The sequence below is a fragment of the Phoca vitulina genome, unplaced genomic scaffold, assembly GCF_004348235.1.
Source record: "Phoca vitulina isolate PV1807 unplaced genomic scaffold, GSC_HSeal_1.0 scaffold35, whole genome shotgun sequence".
In the NCBI taxonomy this organism is placed as follows: Eukaryota; Metazoa; Chordata; class Mammalia; order Carnivora; family Phocidae; genus Phoca; species Phoca vitulina.
The window spans coordinates 9,030,718-9,053,012 of record NW_022589738.1 but is presented as its reverse complement, the minus strand read 5'-3'; the positions used below and the strand labels follow the sequence as shown (position 1 = coordinate 9,053,012).

The 22,295-nt window shown below is 39.8% G+C and overlaps 1 long non-coding RNA gene across 2 annotated transcripts in view; it reads right to left on the bottom strand.

Moving 5' to 3' along the window:
* LOC116646056 overlaps positions 1–22,295 on the bottom strand; it is a 162,917-nt gene that overhangs the window by 46,151 nt on the left and 94,471 nt on the right. Inside the window, exon 3 of one of the 2 annotated variants that reach the window (XR_004302067.1) lies at positions 20,657–20,788. The exons of the other annotated variant lie outside the window; for it this stretch is intronic. This is a non-coding gene — a long non-coding RNA (uncharacterized LOC116646056). The remainder of the gene's footprint in view (positions 1–20,656; positions 20,789–22,295) is intronic. 2 annotated transcript variants of the gene reach the window in all.

Below are 22,295 nucleotides of genomic sequence, written 5' to 3'. Positions count from 1 at the left end.
AGCATCACACTTCCTTGGATTTTCCTCTCCTGGTCCTGACTGCTCTTTCACTGATTCCTTCACTTGTCCTTTCTCATTTCCCTAATCTTTAAACCTCCTATGCCCAGGGCTTAATCTGAGACTTCTATCCACACTCCCTCTCTAGGTGCTTTTACTGACTTTAAAGTCTACTGACTTTACCATCTGTGCTCTGAAGAAACCAAATATTGTATTTCCAGTCTAGGCCTCTCCCCTGAATGTCAGACTCATATAACCAATTATCTACTTAACATCACTATTTGTATGCTAATATTCATCTTTATCATAGCATGCCCAAAACCAGATTCTTGAATTTCTCCCCAAGCTGGTTCTTTTTAAAGTCGTCCCATCTCAGTAAATGGCTATTTTATTCTTGCATTCTTTCAGGCCAAGAAGCTTCAGGCAATCTCTGATTTCTGTTTCTGTTCCATTCCCCATCTGATCCACTAGCAAATTTGCCAGTGCAATACAAAATATAAACAAAAATCCAAGTACTTTTCACCATTACTGCTACTGCCATCTTGATCTAAGCCACCAACATCTTTAGCCTGGATTGCCACGAAGCTTCTTTACTGGTCTCTATCTTTTCTATCTACAGTCTATTCTCAGAATAACCAGAGCGATTTTCATAAAGTGGAAGTTTCCACCGTTTATTTGACTAGTCCAGCTTGGGTTCTTTCCCCCTGTGAACTCACCTTCTTTGCTGTAGCATTCATTTAGTTGTTGATAGCTAGCTTTCAAATTTTAATTGGCTGTGTTTTAACAGGTATTAGTCTAGGTGGTTCATTTTCCTAAGTAGATTACATGCTACCTGAATGCAGGAACTACTTGTTACACTTGTGTCCTCCATTAGGGATATGTAACAAAATGTAGGGAGTCTTTATGTTTGCCAATTAAGTGAAATAACTGAAGTTTAAATATGCTCTTGATATTCTCGAAGGACATGTCTTTTTTTTTTAAGACTTTATTTATTGGGGTGCCTGGGTGGCTCAGTGGGTTAAGCGTCTGCCTTTGGCTCAGGTCATGATCCCGGAGTCCTGGGATTGAGCCCCGTGTCTGGCTCCCTGCTCAGCAGGAAGTCTGCTTCTCCCTCTGACCCTCCCCCCTCTCATGCTCTCTCTCTCTCTCTCTCTCAAATAAAGAAATAAAATCTTTAAGAAAAAAAGACTTTATTTGGGAGAGAGAAAAGAGTGCGAGTGCTGACTTTACCATCTTGGAAGTTACATATTTCTTAAGCCACCTTTAAAATGACTCCAATTTTCTCTAATTTTTTTAAGTTGGATAAGCATATCTTGTAGATCAGAGAATCCATGGAAGTCATTTCTGAAAACCCTTTTCCTTTTTTCTTTTTTTTTAAAGATTTTATTTATTTCACAGAGACACAGCGAGAGAGGGAACACAAGCAGGGGGAGTGGGAGAGGGAGAAGCAGGCTTCCCGCGGAGCAGGGAGCCCATTGCAGGGCTCGATCCCAGGACCCTGGGATCATGACCTGAGTCGAAGGCAGACGCTTAACGACTGAGCCACCCAGGTGCCCCTGAAAACCCTTTTTCTTGTTTCCTCATATAATATATAGGAGGCCCATTCACATCATAAATCACAAGTTGAAACTATGACTTCAACACTGCATCCTCTAATGTAACTAGCTATTTTGTTTTTCTTCTAAAAGTCCTAAATCTTACTGATTGCTTCAATTTTTATCCTCTCTCATCATCAGCAATAGCTGACATCTTTAATTTTTGATCCAGTTTTCAAAATAAAACACTGATTTACAATTGCATATGTGATGACTAAGAACGATGTTTTGCTAAGGATGCTCAAGGATAGACCAGGCTGTGACTTGCTACTTCTCCCCCAGTTTGTGTAATTTTGTGTCTCTAGGAAGTTACAAATCACTCTGCTAGTCTATGCTTATAAGGAATGCTGGAGACTGCTCAAGCCACATCCGTCAGCACCAGGGAACAAAGGTGTATAATTGGGTAATCAGCTTAAAAGCAGAAATTTAGTAACAGACACATGCAAAGATGTTCAACATCACTAATCATCAGGGAAAGACAAATCAAAACCACAATGAGACACTGCTCACACCAGTCAGAATGGCACGTATCAAAAAGACAAGAAATAACAAGTGTTGGGCGCCTGGGTGGCTCAGTCGGTTAAGCCGCTGCCTTAGGCTCAGGTCATGATTCCAGGGTCCTGGGATCAAGTCCCGCATCAGGCTCCTTGCTCAGCGGGGAGCCTGCTTCTCCCTCTGCCTGCTGCTCCCCCTGCTTGTGCTCGCTCGCCCTCTCTCAAATGAATAAATAAAAATAATCTTTAAAAAAAAGAAATAACAAGTGTTGGTGACAATGTAAAGAGAAGGGAAACCTCAGGCACTGTTGGTGGGATGTAAGCTGGTGCAGTCACTATGGAAAACCATATGGAAGTTCCTCAAAAAACTAAACACAGAAGTACCATAAGATCCAGTAATTCCACTTCTGGGCATTTACCTCAGGAAAATGAAAAGAGTAATTTGAAAAGATATACTCACCCCTATGTTTATTGTGGCATTATTTACAATAGCCCAGATAGAGGAAAAACGTAGGTGTCCATCAACAGGTGAGTGGATAAAGATGTGGTATATGTATATAAAAAAGAATATTACTCAGCCATAAAAAAGAATGAAATCTTGCCATTTGCGACAGCATGTATGGGCCTAGAGGGTACAACTGCTAAGTGAGAAAGCAGAGAAAGACAAATACCGTATGACTTCATTTACATGTGGAATCTAAAAAACAAATAACAAAAGAGAAACGGACTCAAATATAGAGAACAAAGTAGCGCTTGCCAGAGTGGAGGTAGGTGGGGTGGTGGGTGAAATAAGTGAAGGGAATTAAGAGTTAAAAACTTCCAGTTAATAAAATAAAATTGTCACAGGGATCAAAATTACAGCATAGGGAGTATAATCATTATTCTAATAGCTTTGTATGGTGACAGATGGTAAGTACACTTATAACGGTGAGCGCTTCATAATGTATATAATTGAATCACTATGTTGTACACCTGTAACTTAATATGTCGACTATACTTCCATTAAAAATTTAAAAAAATGATAAATGAATAAAATCAGGCTTCAAAAAGCTTTACTTCACAAAGGAAATCTAGATCTGAACATTAAGCAATTGTGTCTGAACATCATAATGGCAAAACTATAATAACTAGTGAACTGGTAGCTGTCTGTTTGACAGGGATCTGCAAAACCTGAATTTAAGATAATAGGTTGGATATACATTGATAATACATCCATTTTTCTGAGTCTGGGCTCCTGTTTCTTCACCATAGCTCTAAAGAAGAGGGATTTCTAGGGCACTTGGGTGGCTCTGGCTGTTGAGCAACTGCCTTGGGCTCAGGTCATGATCCTGGGGTCTCCTTCTCCCTCACTGTCTGCCCCTCCCCCCCTGCTTGTGCTCTCTCTCTCAAATAAAATCTTTAAAAATAAATAAATAAAAAATAAAGAAGAGGGATTTCTGAGGTGTCTGATATTTGCCATCCTCTTCCCTTTGCCACGCTGTCTTGGCCTGACTGACAGGGCTCTTCTACCTCGGCTCCATTAGCTTCCTGAGGAGTCCTTCATCTGCTCATGTCTCCGTCTTCCTCAAGGGCAATGCTGCCCCTGCTTAGGCTTTCTTCTCATTTGACGTGGGCCCAGGATTGCAGTGGGGGCTGGAGAAGCTTGTGTACGTGTAAAGTCACAAAGGAGACAGGAGTGGGACACCGCTACTGCTGTTAGGGAATGATTACTGCTTTCATAGCCAGCAGGTGCTATAGTGTGTGAAGGGCAGACAACTACCATATCCGACCTGGACTAAATCCCTCATCAGCCCCTCTCTCACTCACATCAAGAGAGCAGTGTTTGCAGTGTCTTCCTCCATAGAGGATGCCCTGTTCCCGATTTTCTTTCCCAGGTAATACAGTTCTAGACCCCAGGCTCCTGTCTGACCTGCTCCCTCCTGGAAACCAGTCTAAATCCTCCCCATTTCTAGTTAAAGTTTTCTCCCAAGTTTGTTTAAGAGATCTGACTGAAATCTGATGTGACAGAAGTTTAATAAATTATGGCTATTACTTTTATTATCCATGCATAGAGCCATTCATCAATGAGATTTTTTTTTTTTCCCAGTTCCAGGCATAGCCTTAATGTTCTGCTTAGCTTTGTTTAAAAAAAAAAAAAAAAAGCAGAATATATTAAAAAAGAACAAAGTGCACAGCTCATGGATGTCCATAAACATTTTTCCCTGAAGATCCCAGACTTGGTTTTTGTGTCTCAACTTTAAGAAATATGTAAGAGCAGGTTACGGATTTCTAAAAACAATTGATCTTTAGAATTATACCAAATTTTAAACTTTTCCTGTAAATATCATAAAGCTTCCTTATTAACATGGTAATTTTTTAAATGTGTAATAAAGAAGTCTTATTATTCATGAACTCATTATAGAGTTGTGCTATATATAGCCCCTGGGTAGCTGAATAAAGTTCTGATATCTGTAATGCTTATGGCACTAGTACTTACATTCTAGATCTGTAGGGTTTTTCTGTTCCTATTTTTTGTAGTCACGATTTTATTTTTTTTAAGTTTCTTGGATATTTTGCATATTTTTCTGTTAGACTGTAAAAAGATTGGAAACCACAGATAATGAAGTTGGTTCATAGACAGGAAACTTCCTACACTGATTATGAAAACATCCCAGCAAAATACTAAGAAGCACTAAGAAACTCATTTCCTCGTATCTAGACGATTAGAAACCAACATTACAATACATTACTACAGCACAATATATCCTGATTGGCTTCCTATTACAATTTTACAATTTTAATGGCAACAATTCACTTCATTTTTACATACCTTGTATTTCTCTCTTGTATTTTAGAAATGTATGTAAGCTAAATTTTTAAATGATTTTATTTACTTGAGAGAGTGAAGGCGAGAGAGAGAGAGAGAGAGAGGGAGAGGGTGAGAGAGAGAGAGAGAGCGCGCGAGAAAGCACGTGCAAGAGCTGGAGCATGGGGGAGGGGAGGGGTAGAGGGAAAGGGAGAGGGAGAAGCAGACTACCCGCTGAGCAGGAAACCCGACATGATGCAGGGTTCTATCCCAGGACTCTGGAATCATGACTTGAGTGGAAGGCAGACGCTTAACCAACTGAGTCACCCAGCAGCCCCATATGTAAACTAACTGTAATGATCAACTGCTTTTAAATCCATGATTTAAAAAACACTGCACTAGGCTCAGCTTCTTCAGAATGGACACTCTGTTTTATTCAGCTTCCATTTATTTGATTGGGCATCATTGCCTAGCACTGGTAATAATTTCATTTATTTATTTGAGAGAGAGAGAGAGTGCACAAGCACGAGTAGGGGAGGGGCAGAGGGAGAGGGATAAGCAGGTTCCCAGCTGAGCAGAGAGCCCAAAGCAGGGCTCCATCCCAGGACTCTGGGATCAGGACCTGAGCCGGAAGCAGACACTTAACCCCTGAGCCAGGGAGGCCCCCCCTCGCACTGGTAATAAAATGTTAAAACAGTAACAGCAAAGATAATGACCATAGTAGTATTAGTTAGTCCTGGGCACTTTCCACTATTAAGCACTGATCAGGCGGCTTTACAGGGATTAAGTTCATTTAACAGATCAGAACATTGAGGTATAGAAAGGCTAAGTAAATTGTCTGAAGTCATGCACCTATGTAGAACCAGCATTCTAATCCAGGCTGTCCGCATCCACAGTCCACTTTCAAACCCTCTACTGCCACACTCAGTACACATTGGCTGAATGAATCAAGGAGTCCCAACCTAAATATGCCCTGTCTCCTTTCCCATGTTTCACCGTTGGACCTGTTCTCGGAGTCGGCACTTGACCTTCTACCTGCATCTCCTATCGGTTTGGATTTTAAATTCCTCATGTACAATATCCCACTCAGTGTGCTCCTTCCCCTGGTTTATTCTATCGAGGAGTTCCTCAACTTCTTTTACCTTCTTCATCTCAAATGTAATCAACCGTGGCAGGAAGACGGCCACTTGAGTCTTAAATGTCACTCAGTTAACTTCAGATCATTGCAACCCATCTTGAGGCCCAACAATACTTAATGAGCCTGTAAAGCACTTTCATCTCAGTAAGTGGAAAGCTAAAGGGGAGTGTAAACATCACAATGGAATAGATGTTTAAACAAAAGACTTTGTGATAGCTGTCCTGGTCAGTTATTTTTACATATGAATTTACTAATGACTGAATTTTCATTTGGGCTGTTGAGTTCTTCCCATTTTTGTAGGGACTGCATTATTCCTTGGTATACCATAAATACAAGATGCAGTGAAAAAAATTTTTAGGATTCCATTTTGTCATCCCGGGAAGAGTGACCCTTTTCAGTAAATTTTAAAAATGCCTTCTGATTCTTATTCTCTAAGGATTCCATAACGTCACAAGCATCAGGCTCACAGCTGCTCGCAGCATGAATGTTGAAATGTAGTGCTAGGGCAGCAGAATAAATCTCTAGTCACCACGGTCTCACAAAGAGAGGGCGGTAATATTCAAATTTAATCAGAAATGCTGAACCATTCACCACAAACTTCCCACCTAGCAATGATCTCGAATTTTTGGTAAAACTTCAGGTTGGAGAACTTCTTCCATTTGAGTCCGATGAAACTCTCGTCACTGTGCAATTTAAACCCCAAATGTACAGCAAGAAATATAAAGCAACATTAATCCAGTTAAGTTCTATAAAGGCAATAGTTGATGTTTGTCGGCGCTAAAGGCATTTAAAAGAACTAAGGAGAAAAGGTTTCACCCAGTGATCACAGATAAATAATAACAATATTACCTTGCAAAAGTCACTTACTTCAATTCTTTTACCTTCTGTTTTACTTTAATTCAGTGTAGGGGCGAAGGGTGGACTGCTTCCAAGATGGGCCACTTTGGCATAAAGATTATTTTGAGTTAAAAGTCATCAAAACCCAGCAGATGCGGGAAAAGCTGTCTGCCTCCCCCTCAACTACCAACATTTACATTGGAAAGGAGAGCCTGTACCAGGAAGAGAGCTATTAACAGAGACTCCCTTTCACCTAAGAACTTTAGCTGCCCAACAGGGCAACCTTTGTTTTTGAAAACGTCTCCTTTGGCCTTCTTGTTTAATGCTCTTTCTCCCCTTTGTGTCCTCAGACCCTACCCCTCTCCTTAGTGCCTGTGAGCTTCGTCTTTGGAATTTCATGTCTGTGTGAATTCCTCTCACGTACGCCTATTAAATTTGATGTCAATTTGATTCTAAGTCCAGCTAGAAGGAGCTTAGGGCACAGGAAGGTCTTCTTCCCCAACATCAGCAAAGAAGTTCTAATTATAGAATGTAACAAAAAGGTTGTCAACACCAGTGGAAAGTAAGAAATTACTTTTCTTCCACATTAACTTAATATGGCACAAATAATGACCATAAGGTGATTTTGATATTAAAATATGTTCTCTAATATACCATTAAGGACTTTGTTAAATATAGGTGATTTGATAGAGATCTTAAAAACTTTTAAGGCATAGGAAGGATATCATAAACAGAGTCTGAAATGTTGAAAATTAAATACCTTGAAAGTCCTTTTGAATTATAATAAAATGTAAAGCGAAGCATTAAAAGTCGGTTAAAACTATCATTTCACTAATAGCAAAGGTAAATACAATTTTGCAAATTTCACAGGTGGGCAAACTTTCTCCATAAAATTTCACATGTATATTTTACTAATGACTTTTAGGTCAAAGACAACTTTCAAATTACTTCTGAAAAGATGCTTATTGCCAGTGTCTAGTTTTAGTAGCACAGTCACAAAGGACATGTTTCAAGACACACCTCTTGGTGCCAAAGTGATTTCTAGCCTTTTAAATCAGACACAAATTAGTGCCATGGGCAGAAAAATGTGTTATTGTTTTAAAGTGATCATGTTGTTGAACTTGCTTATTAAGGAATGAGGATATACTTTTGATCTAAAGGGCTTAAATGACCTCTTTAAAAAGAGATTTGCAAATTTAAATGGTACTCATTTTATCTAGCCTACAGTGGACATTCCTAAAATTAACTACTTAGGAGGCTTCATGGACAAAGTCTGTGCCTGGTTTCCCTGTATTGATTTGACAATCAAATCACTGGCAGCGGAATTAAAGGTTTTATGGGGGAGAATAAGGTGGTATATGGTATTGACTGAGAACATGACATTTACAGTTAGTCTCAAGTGGTACAGTTTGAAAAGGCTTACATGGGGAATCACTGTTGGTTCTATTTTTATTATGGACAACTTCAAATATGTGCAGAAATAGAATTAATCTCCATGCACTCATCATCCAGTATGAATATTTAGAAAATCATGGCCAATCCTACTTCAGATATATGTCCACCCCCTTCCTCACCTCCCATATTATGTTGAAAAAATCCCAGACATTCTATCATCTGCAAATATTTACAGTTAACCTGTAAAACTGTCACATCTAAAAATTAACAATTCCTTAATATCAACACATACCAAATAACCATTTAGTGTTCAAATTTCCAATAGTTTTATAATGATCATGTTTTTAACTTTTATTTTATAATATGGACTCCTAGGAAGTTGCAAAAAGAGAGTCCTGTGAACTCTTACCCTAATGTTTTCCCCAATAGTGACATAGGATTGTAGTAAAATAGCAAAAGAACAAGGGAATTTACATTGGTAAAATACTGTTAACTAGAGTACAGCCTTATTCCACTTTCTTTGTTTTTTACACATACGCATGCATGTATGCATGTGACAGAGATTGATCACAGTGTGGCTGGGTAGGCCCCAGAGTCGTGGACAGGCCAGAGGGCCCGAAACTGCGCTAAAGCTTTGGTTGCTGCCACAGGTATGTCTGAAAATCCCAAGTGATACATCTTTGTTTTTTGTTTCTTGTTTTTTTGGATTTTTTAAAAAGATTTTATTTATTTATTTGAGAGAAACAGCATGAGAGAGCACAAGCAGGGGGAGGGGCCGAGGGAGGGGGAGATTCAGGCTTCTTGCCGAGCAGGGACCCTGATGTGGGGCTCCCCACGGGGCTCGATCCCAGGACCCTGGGATCATGACCTGACCCGAAGGCAGACGCTTAACCCCCTGAGCCCCCCCAGGCACCCAAGTGATACATCTTTATCTTCTGTCCCACAGCTCCCTCCTCCAAAAGCAGAGATAAAAAGGGGTATGATGGAGACAAAAGAAGTATATGTATTTGTTTACCATACTTCTATATGATACAATTTATTTATATATTCCTTGGTCCTTCTCCTCTCCCACAGTCCTTTATGCTCCTGGACTAGGGCTAATGCAAACGGAAATTACATGGTGATACTGCTCCAAGGACATTAAATCAGGAACCCCTAGAGCTGGAATATCATTCTGCCCCTGCCTCTCTGGCAACAGGCTGCCTGACCATCACTGCCGGCATCTGTCTGTCCAACGGAAATCTCAGAGGCCTTGGAGAGGCATTTATGAGTAAATGGGATTACATCTGAAACCCCTATAGATTAAGTGTTGGGGAAGACAAATCTCTCTGACAACTAGCTGAAAGGCACCTATAATATTCTCATTTTAAAACTATAAAAATATAATAGAAATGTGCATTTGAGAATTTGTTCTGTAGATATTAGCACCATCACAAATTATCATTCAAAAAATAAGTGACTTTTGGTAATTGCTAATTACAAAACAGTTCCTAGCAATATGCCCTATTTGGAATGGTTAGAATCATTGAAATTATGGGAGTAGATAAACCACTTTAATGGGTAAACATTCAACTGGGCAGTAGTTTCTTTTTCTTTTTCTTTTTTTTTTAAAGATTTTATTTTAGAGAAAGAGAGAGAGCACACATACGAGTGGGGAGAAGGGGAAGGAAAGGGAAAGGGAGAGAATCTCAAGCAGACTCCGTGCTCAGTGTGGAGCCTGACTGGGGTTTAATATCACGACCCAAGGTCATGACCTGAGCCAAAACCACTTAACCGCTGGAGCCACCCAGGTGCCCCTTGGCAGTAGTTTCTAATGTACTTATCTTTATCTTCAAATTTGGGGCATTATAGTCATTAGTATTGACTAAATATGACATGACCTGAGCAATAATATTATTCACACCAAAGATCACAGTCACTCTGCACCATGATAACATGGCTACTAAAGTAGAAGAATAATGCTTGCCTGTGTTCCTTCCAGCAATACTGTGAATGTCAGATTGAGCAGCTCACTCATTTTTACTATTTAATGTGAAGATGCAGGTCTTTTCCTGTATCTCATACATTTGTAGCCACTACATGCCAGGTATGGATGCTGGTCCCTTCATTTAGCTTCTGTGTGGAATCCTGACAAATCTAGGAGGGAGCTGGTGTTACTCTGCACTTTTTGATGAAGAAACAAGGTATAAAGAAAAAAAATTACTTTTCATTTTTACATAGTTAATAAGCGGTTGTGCTGGAATTTGAAACTGGTTCTTATGTATGTGATCAGGAGCAGAAGGTATTTCAGCTACAGTATGGAAGTGCAAATGCATATTATTATTTTTTGCTGCTTTTATAAACCCGGAAGCATCAAGATCACTGGTAGATGTCTAAACGCGGTCATTTACTTTACTTTCAAGTAGTTCACCGTTGAAGTCAAAATATATCGATAACATGGCCTCTTGCAAATTTTTTAGTTCATAATTGATTTCAAATATAATCATTGTACTTTAATATACCCTCTTTAAATTGCTTTCTTTTATAACTACTACTTTTCACTAAAATGAATGTGACTATACGCATTAAAAAACACAAAAATAATAGTACCAAACATTTACATAATACATATTAAAGTTAAATATAATTTCACAAATATCAGGGTTGCTGAATACTTTTTATTTTCACTCAATGGTGTATCACTTTCTGTTCAATTCCTGAAATTTCTTTTTTTTTTTTTTTTTAAAGACTTTATTTATTTGTCAGAAAGAGAGAGAGAGAGAGCACAAGCAGGGGGAGCGGCAAGCAGAGGGAAAAGCAGACTCCCCGTCGAGCAAGGAGCCTGATTTGGGACTCGATCCCAGGACCCTGGGATCATGACCTGAGCCGAAGGCAGACGCTTAACCAACTGAGCATCCCTAATTCCTGCAATTTCTACCAGACTTTTAAATTAATGTTTTTCTCACCGTTCATATTTTCTCAATTAAAAACAAATTATCAACAACCACAAAAAGAAACACTTTCTTGCCAATTTCCCCCCTAAACCTATCCCTTCTTCCTCCTATTCCCCTTTCAAGTAAATAATGCCACAGGCATCCTCCACTGCACATGGAAACGTCTTTATCTTAAAATTCCCTACCATTGTATTATGACCCGATCTGCTACATGTCTCTTAGATTCCCATTTGTCAACTCTTGTATTTGATTCTACTATAACATTTAAATTTGGATTCACACAATGTTGCTGACTTAATTCAAAAGCTTCCGAATTGATATACCAGATTTTGGCTTCTCCCCATCACCCCACCAACCTCTATATCACCACCAGATTTGACTTCCTGAAACATAGACAGGATGGCATTACTCCTCTGCTTAACATGGTCCAATATTAGGTCTGTTGTCAATAGCATTTTTACATTTAATATGTTCCCTAAGTAGATTTTAAGCTCCCCTGAATAATAATTACATTTCACTCATATGTGTACTTTCAAAAATGAAAACTGAACTAATGTGCTAAATAATTATAGATTCAATTAATAAAAGAACAAATGAGTGGGCAAATAAACGAAGACTACAAATCAACTTGAGCAGTGTTTTTTAATATGTTAGTCACAATCTATTAGTGGATAGAAGGATCAATCCAGATATTGCCAACTAGTACTTTTTTTAATTAAGCAAAATAGAATAGGAAGATAGTGGAATGAGTCACACTTTGTAAGGAAAAGTATCATTCTGTAAAATCTGGTTACAATTAAGTGTGCACACACGTGTGTATTTACCGGGTCATGATGTAACATATATTCTTAAATCAGGTCGTGATAATAAAGAGCTGAGGTTCCACATCTGGCCTGACAGTGTAAAGAGCTCTGCAGACTCACCTGCCATTGTAAGGGGTAAAAATTACTTAAAAAGACAAACATTTAATGTTTCTGAAAATCGACCTAAAGGAATACTACAAAAGAAGAACATTTATTGAAGAAAAATCTATTAAAACAAGGTAAGAATTATGAGAATCTTTGTATTTGAACCAATATCCATGTCCTCCCTCCCCTGGTCAAGCTCAGTGAGAAGGACACTCCATTCTAGACTGCTACAGGGAAGAAGACAGAGTTCCCTCTCTCCCCAGTTCCTAGTGAAAAGGTTTTCTTCCCAAGAGGGGCAGGATTTCAGCATTTGTCATCCAGGTCACAGGCACCTATAGCTGAGGCTAGGATCTGGGCATGTGTGACCGAGAGGCGGAGGCTCCTTTCTGTAACACTCCACTCACTGAACAAAGGCTATATTACCTGAAATGTGAAGTTTCCAACAAAACATAAGTCCATGCAAAGAAAATGGAAAGTGTAACTCACTCACGGGGGGGGGGGGGGAGTATGCAATATAAACTATCTGTGAGAGCAACTAGATATTGTATTTAATAAAGACCTGAAAGTAGCCATTATATGTTCAAAGAACTAAAGAAAACTGCAATTACAGAAGTAAAGGAAGGTATGATGACTATGTTTCATCAATAGAGGAAATAAAGAGATAAAGCAAATAAATTGGAGAACTGAAAAAGCAGTAACTAAATAAAAAATTCATTATAGGCATTCAAGAGCAAATTTGAAATTTCAGAAAAGAGAATTAGCAAACACACATGTAGACCAATGGAACAGAATTGAGAGCCCCAAAATATACTTGAGCATATCTGGTTAACCAACATAGGACAAGGGAGCCAAGAATACTCTATGGGTAAAGGACAGTCTTTTAAATAAATGGTGCTGGGAAAACTGGATAGTCACATGGAAAAGAATGACATTGGATCTCTATCTTATAACACTCACAAAAATTAACTCTAACTGAATTAAAGACTTAAACATAAAACCTGAAACCCTAAGAGTCCTAACAGAAAATAAAAGGAAAAAGTTTCTGGATACTGGTCTTGGTAATGATTGTTTGGATATGACATCTAAAGCATAAGCAACAAAAGCAAAAAATCTACCAGAGGGTCTATGTCAAACTAAAATGCTTCTGCATAGCAAAAGAAAGAATCAACAAAATAAAAAGGAAACCTACAGACTGGGAAAAAATATTTGCAAACTGTATACCTGATAGGGAATGAATATCCAAAGTAGGTAAGGAAAACCTACAACACATATAAAAAAAATAGCAATCCAATTAAAAAAACAGGCAGAAGGGTCGCCTGGGTGTCTCAGTCATTTGGTTAAGTATCTGACTCTTGATTTCTGCTCAGGTCATGATCTCAGGGCTGTGAGATGGAGCCCCATGAAGGGCTCCACGCTCTGCTTGGAGCCTGCTTAAGATTCTCTCTCCTCTCCCTCTCCCTCTGTACCTAACCCCGACCCCCCCAACTCATGCATGCTAGCTAGCTCTTTCTTTCTAAAACAACAACAACAGCAACAACCACGCAAAAGCCCTGAATGGGCATTTTTCCCAAGGAAGGCATAGAGATGGCCAATGGGTACATAAGAAGATGCTCAACATCATTCATCATCAGGGAATCGCAAAGCAATGCCACCATGAAGTATCACCTCACACCAGTCAGAATGGCTGTCATCAAGAAGGCAAGAGATAAGTGTTGGTCAAGGGCCAGAATGTGTGCTAGATCCACAAGCTGCTATTGCTTCACATACACTGTGCAAGTAACATGGATGCGAATGTTTAAAGGCTGCTTCAGTGCTCTCCTGGCCTCCTGAGCCTGACATTTGCTTATTCCAGTCAATTACTATAAGAGAGAACCAACTAGAAATATAACTTCGTTCTAACAGAAAATAAAATTTTAAAAGAATTTTAAACTGTAACTTTATCACTTGTATCATGTGTTTAAGGGCCCATTTAATCGGGGGGCTATATTAAATACAAATTCTACTACAGCTGTATCAACAACAGTGTCGTGTTTAAGCTGTCACTTTAAATTTCTCTTAACTAGGAGGCAAAAATCAGGCAGAGTCCTTGAACTTCTTTTGCATGCCTTCCAACTGCATAGTTCTGGGCTTATGGTAGCATATGTGCAATCAGATTTTTTACTTGTTGGTTATTTAAAAGCTTTGGTCTGATAGCGTCACTGAGCACACTTTTCCAAGTGTACCTGAACTACATTTGCCTTATTATTCATTATGTAGTGGCTAAGTAACCATTTAGAGAAGAATACCCAACAGTGGAAATCTAATTTTAACATGCATTACTGATTTGTATTAGGTTTTGATCAAATGCAACTCTGGTCTCTATTAACTCAATGGTTTAAAAGTGGCCTGATTTCCTTAGTTTGCTAATTTTTATTTCCTTGAACTGTTTATGACTGAACATGACTTCAGCTGATTTGCTCTTCGTACTTGCTATCTTGTCATTAAAGAAAAAAAAATAAGGCTGAAAACCACGAGCTATTAATTCAAATGTGAAGTGTTGACAACGTTAGGGGCCCAGGGCAAGGTGGGCTACTTTGGCAGAAAGATTATTTTGAGTTAAAAGTAATCAAGGGGTACCTGGGTGGCTCAGTTGGTTGGGCGACTGCCTTGGGCTCAGGTCATAATCCCAGGGTCCTGGGATGGAGCCCCACATCTGGCTCCCTGCTCAGTGGGGAGTTTGCTTCTCCCTCTCCCTTTACCTGCTACTCTGCCTGCTTGTGCTCTCTCTCTGTCAAATAAATAAATAAAAATTCTTTAAAAAAAAAAAGTAATCAAAACCCAGCAGATATAGAAAAGCTCTCTGCCCCCCACCCCAACTGCCCAAATTTACTTTGGAAAGGAGAGACTCTACCAGGAAAAGAGAGCTAGAAAGAGAGACTCCCCTTCACCTAAGGACCTTAGCTGCTTTGTTTTTGAAAACATCTTTTTTTTAAGATTTATTTATTTATTTATTTATTTATTTATTTATTTGAGAGAGGGAGAGAACACAAGCAGGGAGGGGCAGAGGGAGAGGGAGAAGCAGATCCCCTCCCTGGGATCAAGCCCCGCCTCGCCTCGGGCTCCCTGCTCAGTGGGAAGCCTGCTTCTCCCCCTCCCTCTGAGCTTGTGCGCGCTCTCTCTCTGTCAAATAAATAAATAAAATCTTAAAAACAAAACAAAACAAAACCAAACCCACCTGTTAATGGTCTTTCTCCCCTTTGTGTCCTCAGTCCCCTATCCCTCTCCTTAGCGCCTGTGAGCTTCATGTTGCCTCACTGTCTTTGGAACTTCTGTCTGTGTGAATTCCCCCATGCATGCCTATTAATTTGATTAAATTTGATTTTCTCCTGTGACTCTGTCTTGTGTCCATTTGATGCTAAGTCCAGCCAGAAGAAGCATAGGTCAGAGGAAGGTCTTCCTCCCTGAAACTATCTGGGCATCCAAGGCAAAATGAAGATGCTTTTGGCCTGACTTTAGTAGCGTTAAGATACACAGGAATTTTGAGAATGATTGCTACTCTTACTATTTACACAGCTTGTAACTTTGGGTGATTTTTATATGTATACATAACTTTAGAACTACTTTCTCATACTTGCATCAAAGTACACCAGTCAGTAATAATGTCAACATCACATCAAAGAGTAGAGATGGAAGGCTTTCTTCATGATTGGTTAATATATTTTGCTACTCCATGGCTCTTTTCCTCATTGATGGAGATGGCACGATATAAAAATAAGAACCATTAATAAACTTCATATTTGACAGGTTGATCAAAATATTTAACATAATCCATTGATTACAGCTTCTTTAGGATTCATATACTTAAAGGCAAATGCTATAAAAATCTATATAGATTCTAATGGTTGGATCATTAAAGATAATGTTTTGCTGACAATGGTAAGTAATGTACATTTGCCTCTAATGGGAGTAGACCTGAACAACAGTAGTAACTTTCAAATTAGGCATACTATTACAACAGAGTGGTAAGAGACCATTTTCTATTTTCATTTAGCTTTCCCTGCCGAGAAAAAAGTTATATATAGTTCAGGAAAAAAAAATATATATATATATACATATATATGAACACTATAGTTATCCACTCACAGGTTGGGCTGTCTTGACTTCTCATTGTATGTGTACTGGGTCATGTCACCCTTTCCCATAATCTTAACAGAACTGAATAAAAATCATAATATGACTTGTCTTTAAACCCTAGATAAAATAAATGTTTATATGAATGAATAAAACAAACCCTACAAACTGGATCGGTAACCAAATTTACGTCATTTAACTTAAACGTTTGTTGCTTTTTCTGGCAACCAACTTTAAGCTCTGTGATAAAAAGTTGTATGGAGAAAGTGTACAAATTCTGTAGCTAATTTAGGTATAACTGATGCATATATAATTCTTTGAAAATATTTCATTTTAAACTGCATATTTCTAATGTGTCATAAGACTATTGCACTAAATTAATTTTAGTAAGAATTTTTATAGTTAACCTTACATATTTTAAGAAATTTGAATTTGGTCCCATATTAAAATTTTCTACATTGACATTTTCAAGTGCAGAAAAATTAAAAAATTACACAGGGAATATACATACACCTGTTACCTAGATTCCATAGTTAACATTTACCATAGTTGCTTATCACATTCATCTATCCACTAATCCATTTTATTTTTAAATGTACTATAAGATGCAGAGAGCAGAAAAACTCACCCCTAACATTCAATTTTAATCCCTTGTACTCTGCTAAAGTCAAGTCAAGTCCCCTTTGCCGGCACAGGGATATGCAGTTGATATTCAATGGGGAATCAAGCAGTTTGTGCGTAGGCTAGGTCTCAGCAAACCACAACCCATGTGTTAAATCTGGACCGCTACCTGTGTTACTAAATTTCTATTGGAATTTAGCCACCCCTATTTACCTACTGACCTATTGTTTATAGCAGCTCTTGTACCTCAAGGATAGAGATGTAGCAAAATCCATGCAGCTCACAAAGCCTAAAATATTATCTGGCCCTTTTACAGAGTTTGCTCACCCCTATTTTGCTGAACTCTATCTCCGAGTGCCCCTGTGAACTACAGCTGATTTTTTTTTTTTTTACCAAATTAGAATTTAGATTTCCTCATGTTCAAAACATAGAATGGATGTACTGATGTGAGACTGTAACTCTCTACATTTTTTTTTTTTTTTTGATTCATCATCCCTATATTTCTTCCTCTTGCTCTTCCCATTAGTGAGTCTTTGAACTTCCTTTGCCCCATTTCATGTTTATGGGTAGAGTTGCTTATCCTGGAATTAATTCAACATAGATCCTGGCATACAAACTGAATTTCAAGTTTAGTTAAAATATTCTCTGAAACTTCAGGTCAGTTTATCCTTTTCATGAACAAAGACATTCTTCATAGGCACATCTGTAGTCTCTCTCAATTTAATGCTAGAATTCTGACCTATGCACAGTAAAGAGTACTGTCACTCTCGCCATGTTAACTACTGTGCAATTATGGAGAAAAGTCAGAATTGTTATATAAGCATACTCACAAATCATCTCTCCCAATTAACATGTTTCTGGAATACCTCTTAGTGCTTAGTATCAAATTTGTAGAACTCTCAATGTAACATTTTTTGGCAAATTTTTATATTTCTATCCCTAAGACTCAATACATTTAGTAAAAAGGGGGTGCTCAAGTCTTGAATAATATGCAAAAGGCATTCTATATTGCAATGAAGAGGGGCACCTGGGTGACTCAGTCTGTTAAGCATCCACCTTCGCCTCAGGTCATGATCCCAGGGTCCTGGGATCGAGCCCCATGTCGGGCTCCAGCGGGGAGCCTGCTTCTCCCTCTCCCTCTTCCCCTCCCCACCCCACTTGTGCTCTCTCTCTCTCAAATAAATAAAATATTCTAAAAAATTGCAATGAAGAGGATCTGTCCCTTAAATACTCATGGTATTAAGAGTGGAATCAGTCTCAAACTCAATGTGATCCATTCCCTATCATTCATTTGCTCTGACAGAATTTCCACAGAACCTGTCACATTTAGATGTTTTTGCTTGACTGAACAAAACTGTATATAAGGAAGGAAAGGGAGAGAGACATTACAATGGAAGAGAAGAAAATACTATTTATATGTCAACTGTTCACCATATTTACCATACTAGTCGATGATTACAAAAAAACTGAGGATCTGACATAGCAATATAATTATGTATCCAGCTCAGTATGGTTTCATTACATTTTCTAAAACTGAGTTTGGGTTAGATGTGAAACACTATATTTTGCCCATTTAAAATGACTGGAGGTCTAAATAAATAAGTAAATAAATAAAATCTTCGGAGGCCAGCCGAGTTGGTCTGTATATCCCACTGATTACAGCTAAAAACTTTTTCAAGAAAAAGCAACCACTTGAAGAATCTCAGGTGTAAAGTAGAGCAGGTAGATTGAGGATGAAAATGAAAACCTGAATGGAAATTTTTTCTCACCACTTTGCCCTAAAGGAGATTTCAGTCACATGGAACTGCACAACAGTGTAAAAGGCTAGAACTACAAGAGAATTTCATTTTCTAGTCAGAGAAGTCCACAAAAGGTGGGGGGGGGGGGGCTTAGAGTTGGAGTATATAGGAGAAGTTCCAGAGAAGAATCTGGAGAAGAGCAACTCTTAAATCCACAGATGAAGCAACATAAATTCCAGGCTCGTTCTTAAGCTATTAATGAGAACAAACCCAAAGAAGTATAGCAAAGGCTTCAAGAAGTTTACTGTATCAACAACTGCCTAAGTATTAGACTAGCCTCTGAGTAGCCAATATGGCAGACCCAAAAAGCATAAAAGAGTTTGGAAAACTTAACTGATATGGGGACCACCACACACAGAAGGTGACACAGAACTTGCATTCTGAAACTAACTGGGTTGATTTCCAACTGAAAACACAGAAAAGCAACATTCTTCAAAAATTATCATCAAGTCACAGAATCTCACAGCATAGTATTAATATCCAAGACACGGTCCAAATTTACATGGTGTTATGAGGTGTAGGAGTGTCAGGAATATGTCCTCGAGACTGAGAAAGCACTTTAAGACTGAAAAATGAAGCCGCTCCATACCATTTACAGAGTTTCATTCAGGGTAACTTACTGATGGGGATATCAGGGCAGAAGGATGTCCCAGGTGGTAGGTAGCTATGTGCTACCCCTATTCTCAAGTCCAGACCTTGATCTCCAGCTTTTATAGAGTGATGAGCATGGTGGTGAGGTCACGGGGTGGTTCTCTAAAATGGTACCTTCTGCACACTGGAGGATCTCTACTGGTCACCCCAAGTGCAGCCTTCTGCATACCACTTTAGGGAAGATGAGAACAAGCCTTCCCACATTCTGGCCACAGTATGCATTAGTTTTCATGGGGCCTGAAACATGTAGCCCCAAGGGAGGTCACCGTGTGGGCATGAACAAGATGGAAGGTCAAAGATGGAGTTAGTGTTGTCAGCACTCCTACACTCCATCCCTGACCTCCGTACCACCTTTACTTGTCATTCTTCTGCTATGACCCTAGAGCCAGATATCAACAAATGACTTGGCATCCCTGTGCCACAGCTGCAATAATATAAGACCAAAGAAGATACTTAGAACTCTGGTTCCTCAGCGATTGTGAACTTCAACATAAGGGAAGATACAACAGTAGGGAAGAACAGCAATGCAAGGCTAGGGGTGATGAATGTTTTACAGGCAGTCCGAGTGAGCCAATACCACCCCTGGCTTAGGTATTTTCCCTGGGGGATAATACCATATATTTTGCCCCATAATAGCCTTAAAGGGTATGTCTATACTGTACATATATTGGGGAATAAAAGGTCTCCTGTAACCCAATAAACAAGAGCCTGTAATTTCTTCACCGTTTTAGGGATTGGCAAGGCTTGTAGTTTATGGAACTGCCTCCAGCATCACATTTGTCTTACCTGACCAGATGATGGCCAGGCACTATAGTGATTGAGCTGGCCCTTAGATCTTATCAGTATTTACCTCCCATCCTCATGCCTTTAGGTATGCCTGTAATAATGTGACTGCTTCGGACAAGGAGGATAAATCATCACAAGTTAACATAATATCATCTATATAACGATGAAGCACCATCTCCTCTGGTAATACCCACTTTTCCAAATCTCTAGCTACCATCCCGTGACCAATGGTGGGACTATAAAGATACTCTTGGGGCAACGCCTGAGAGACCTATGGTTTGCCACTCCATGTGAAGGCAAATTGGTCTTGGGATTCACATCCTAATAGAATGCTATAAAAAATGTTAGATAGGTCCAGTATATAATGATGTCTTAATAGATGCCATGATTTTTTCCAACAATAAGACTATACTGGGCACCGTGGCATGGATGGGCTGAGTAACTTTATAGAGTTCCCTATAATCTATTGTCATTGGCCAGGTCCCATTACATTTCTTTATAGTCCAAACTGGACTACTGAAGGAGCTCTGAGCAGGCACAGTTACCCCTGCCTTTTCTAATTCTCCAAAGGTGGCAATAATCTTGTTATGCCCAACAGGTAGCTTACCTTGTTTTAGGGTTATTACTCTCCAGGGAACCAGTAGCTGTATCGGTTCCCACTTTGTGTGACCGCAATGATGGGTTCCACTACTCGGGTACACAACCTGAATTCACCTGTTGTTGTAGTTAGATGCAGATCCTATAAAATATAAAGGCCCAAAATATATTCAGGAATGGGGAAAAATGCAGGGAGGGAGCCTGCTGATCTGTAGTTTGTCTGACTTTGATAATTTGTCCCCCATAAGCATCAGTAGTGTTTATTTCTCCCCAGAATTTCAAGTGGTTTCCATAGGAAGCATGTGTTCAGTGTCTAGTACAGCTAGTACAGTCTGTTAGTGGTTAATTCAACAAGGGGCCTCTGTTTGCCCCCTATTACATGCACTAAAGTGCAACGCTGGCCTAACACCTACTCTCTAAGGAGTAAGGGGGCATATCCACCCCTGAAATTCCTCCAATAGCAGAGGGGCACTCGGTGACATACTTAGCTTGAGCCTTCCTTTGAGGGAGTGAACTGCTTTCCGTTCGGCAACACTTTCCTAGCAAGACCAAACTGGGTTGTTTGTCTATATTTTCTCTCAGGTCCCCGTTAGTAGTATTCGATCTTGCCACAACTGTTAATGAGAGACCTTGATAGGCCCCCTTTCTGCCGTTTTACTGTCAGTAGGCTCCCTTGTTTTTCCACCCATCTATTCCCTACGACAGATTCGGTTTCACTTGAGTCAGCCACCATGGCTGCTACGGTAGCACTGGGCCAGTTGGCCAGAGGAGCCAGGACAAACGCTCAAGCCCCATACCATGCCCCTGGGGCTCACTGCAAGATGCAGTCTTTCATGCCAGAGAAAGAGAATTCTTAGTCTGGGCTTCCCAAATGCTGAGCACAAATGGCCTTCATTCCCAGTCCACATGTAATCTCCTACAGTTTTTCCATAGGAAAACTGGCCTGCCCAGAGGTCCAGTGCAGTGGAAGGGAGGAAACATCCCCTTGCCAGACCAGATTAGCCTAATGTTAACATTTATCCAATCAAAATAGCCGAGTACCAGGGACGCTCACCCTTGCCTGTGGCACAGAAGCCCTGCTGCAAGGCACATCAAGCAGTGACTGAGGCCATCTTTGACATCTCAAACTCATTTAACGGAACACCATCTCCCCCCACCATCCCACAGTCATAATACCCAAGCTGCCACTCCTTCTAGGCCCCTTTGCTCAAAGCAGCTGGTTAGTTCCACCAATTCAGTGGCAGAATCCTCCCTCATAATCATTTTCTGACCAGTGGGAACCCCTTCTCTATCATCCACAGGCTCACACGTGGTCTGGGTCTTCGTCCGAACTAAAGGGCATGCCTGTAAGTAAGTCATTCTCCTCCCCCCGGGACAATGTCTTCTCCATCAGAGGAGGCACCATCCCAGGGATCCCATGCCCCAGGGGCCCATCTCCTTTGAAATAGAACAGCTCTCACCCTAGTACCTGGCAGTCTGCACCCATGCATCTTTGCCATCTCACATCCACAATCTGTAGGTTTTCCTCCTGCTACTGGATTCTCCTGGACACAGTGTTTACGTCAGAGGACCATTACGCTCCCACAATCCCCTCTCCCAATCCAACGCTTCTGGAGTCCACTCCAATGCTCTCCCCATTCACAACTCCC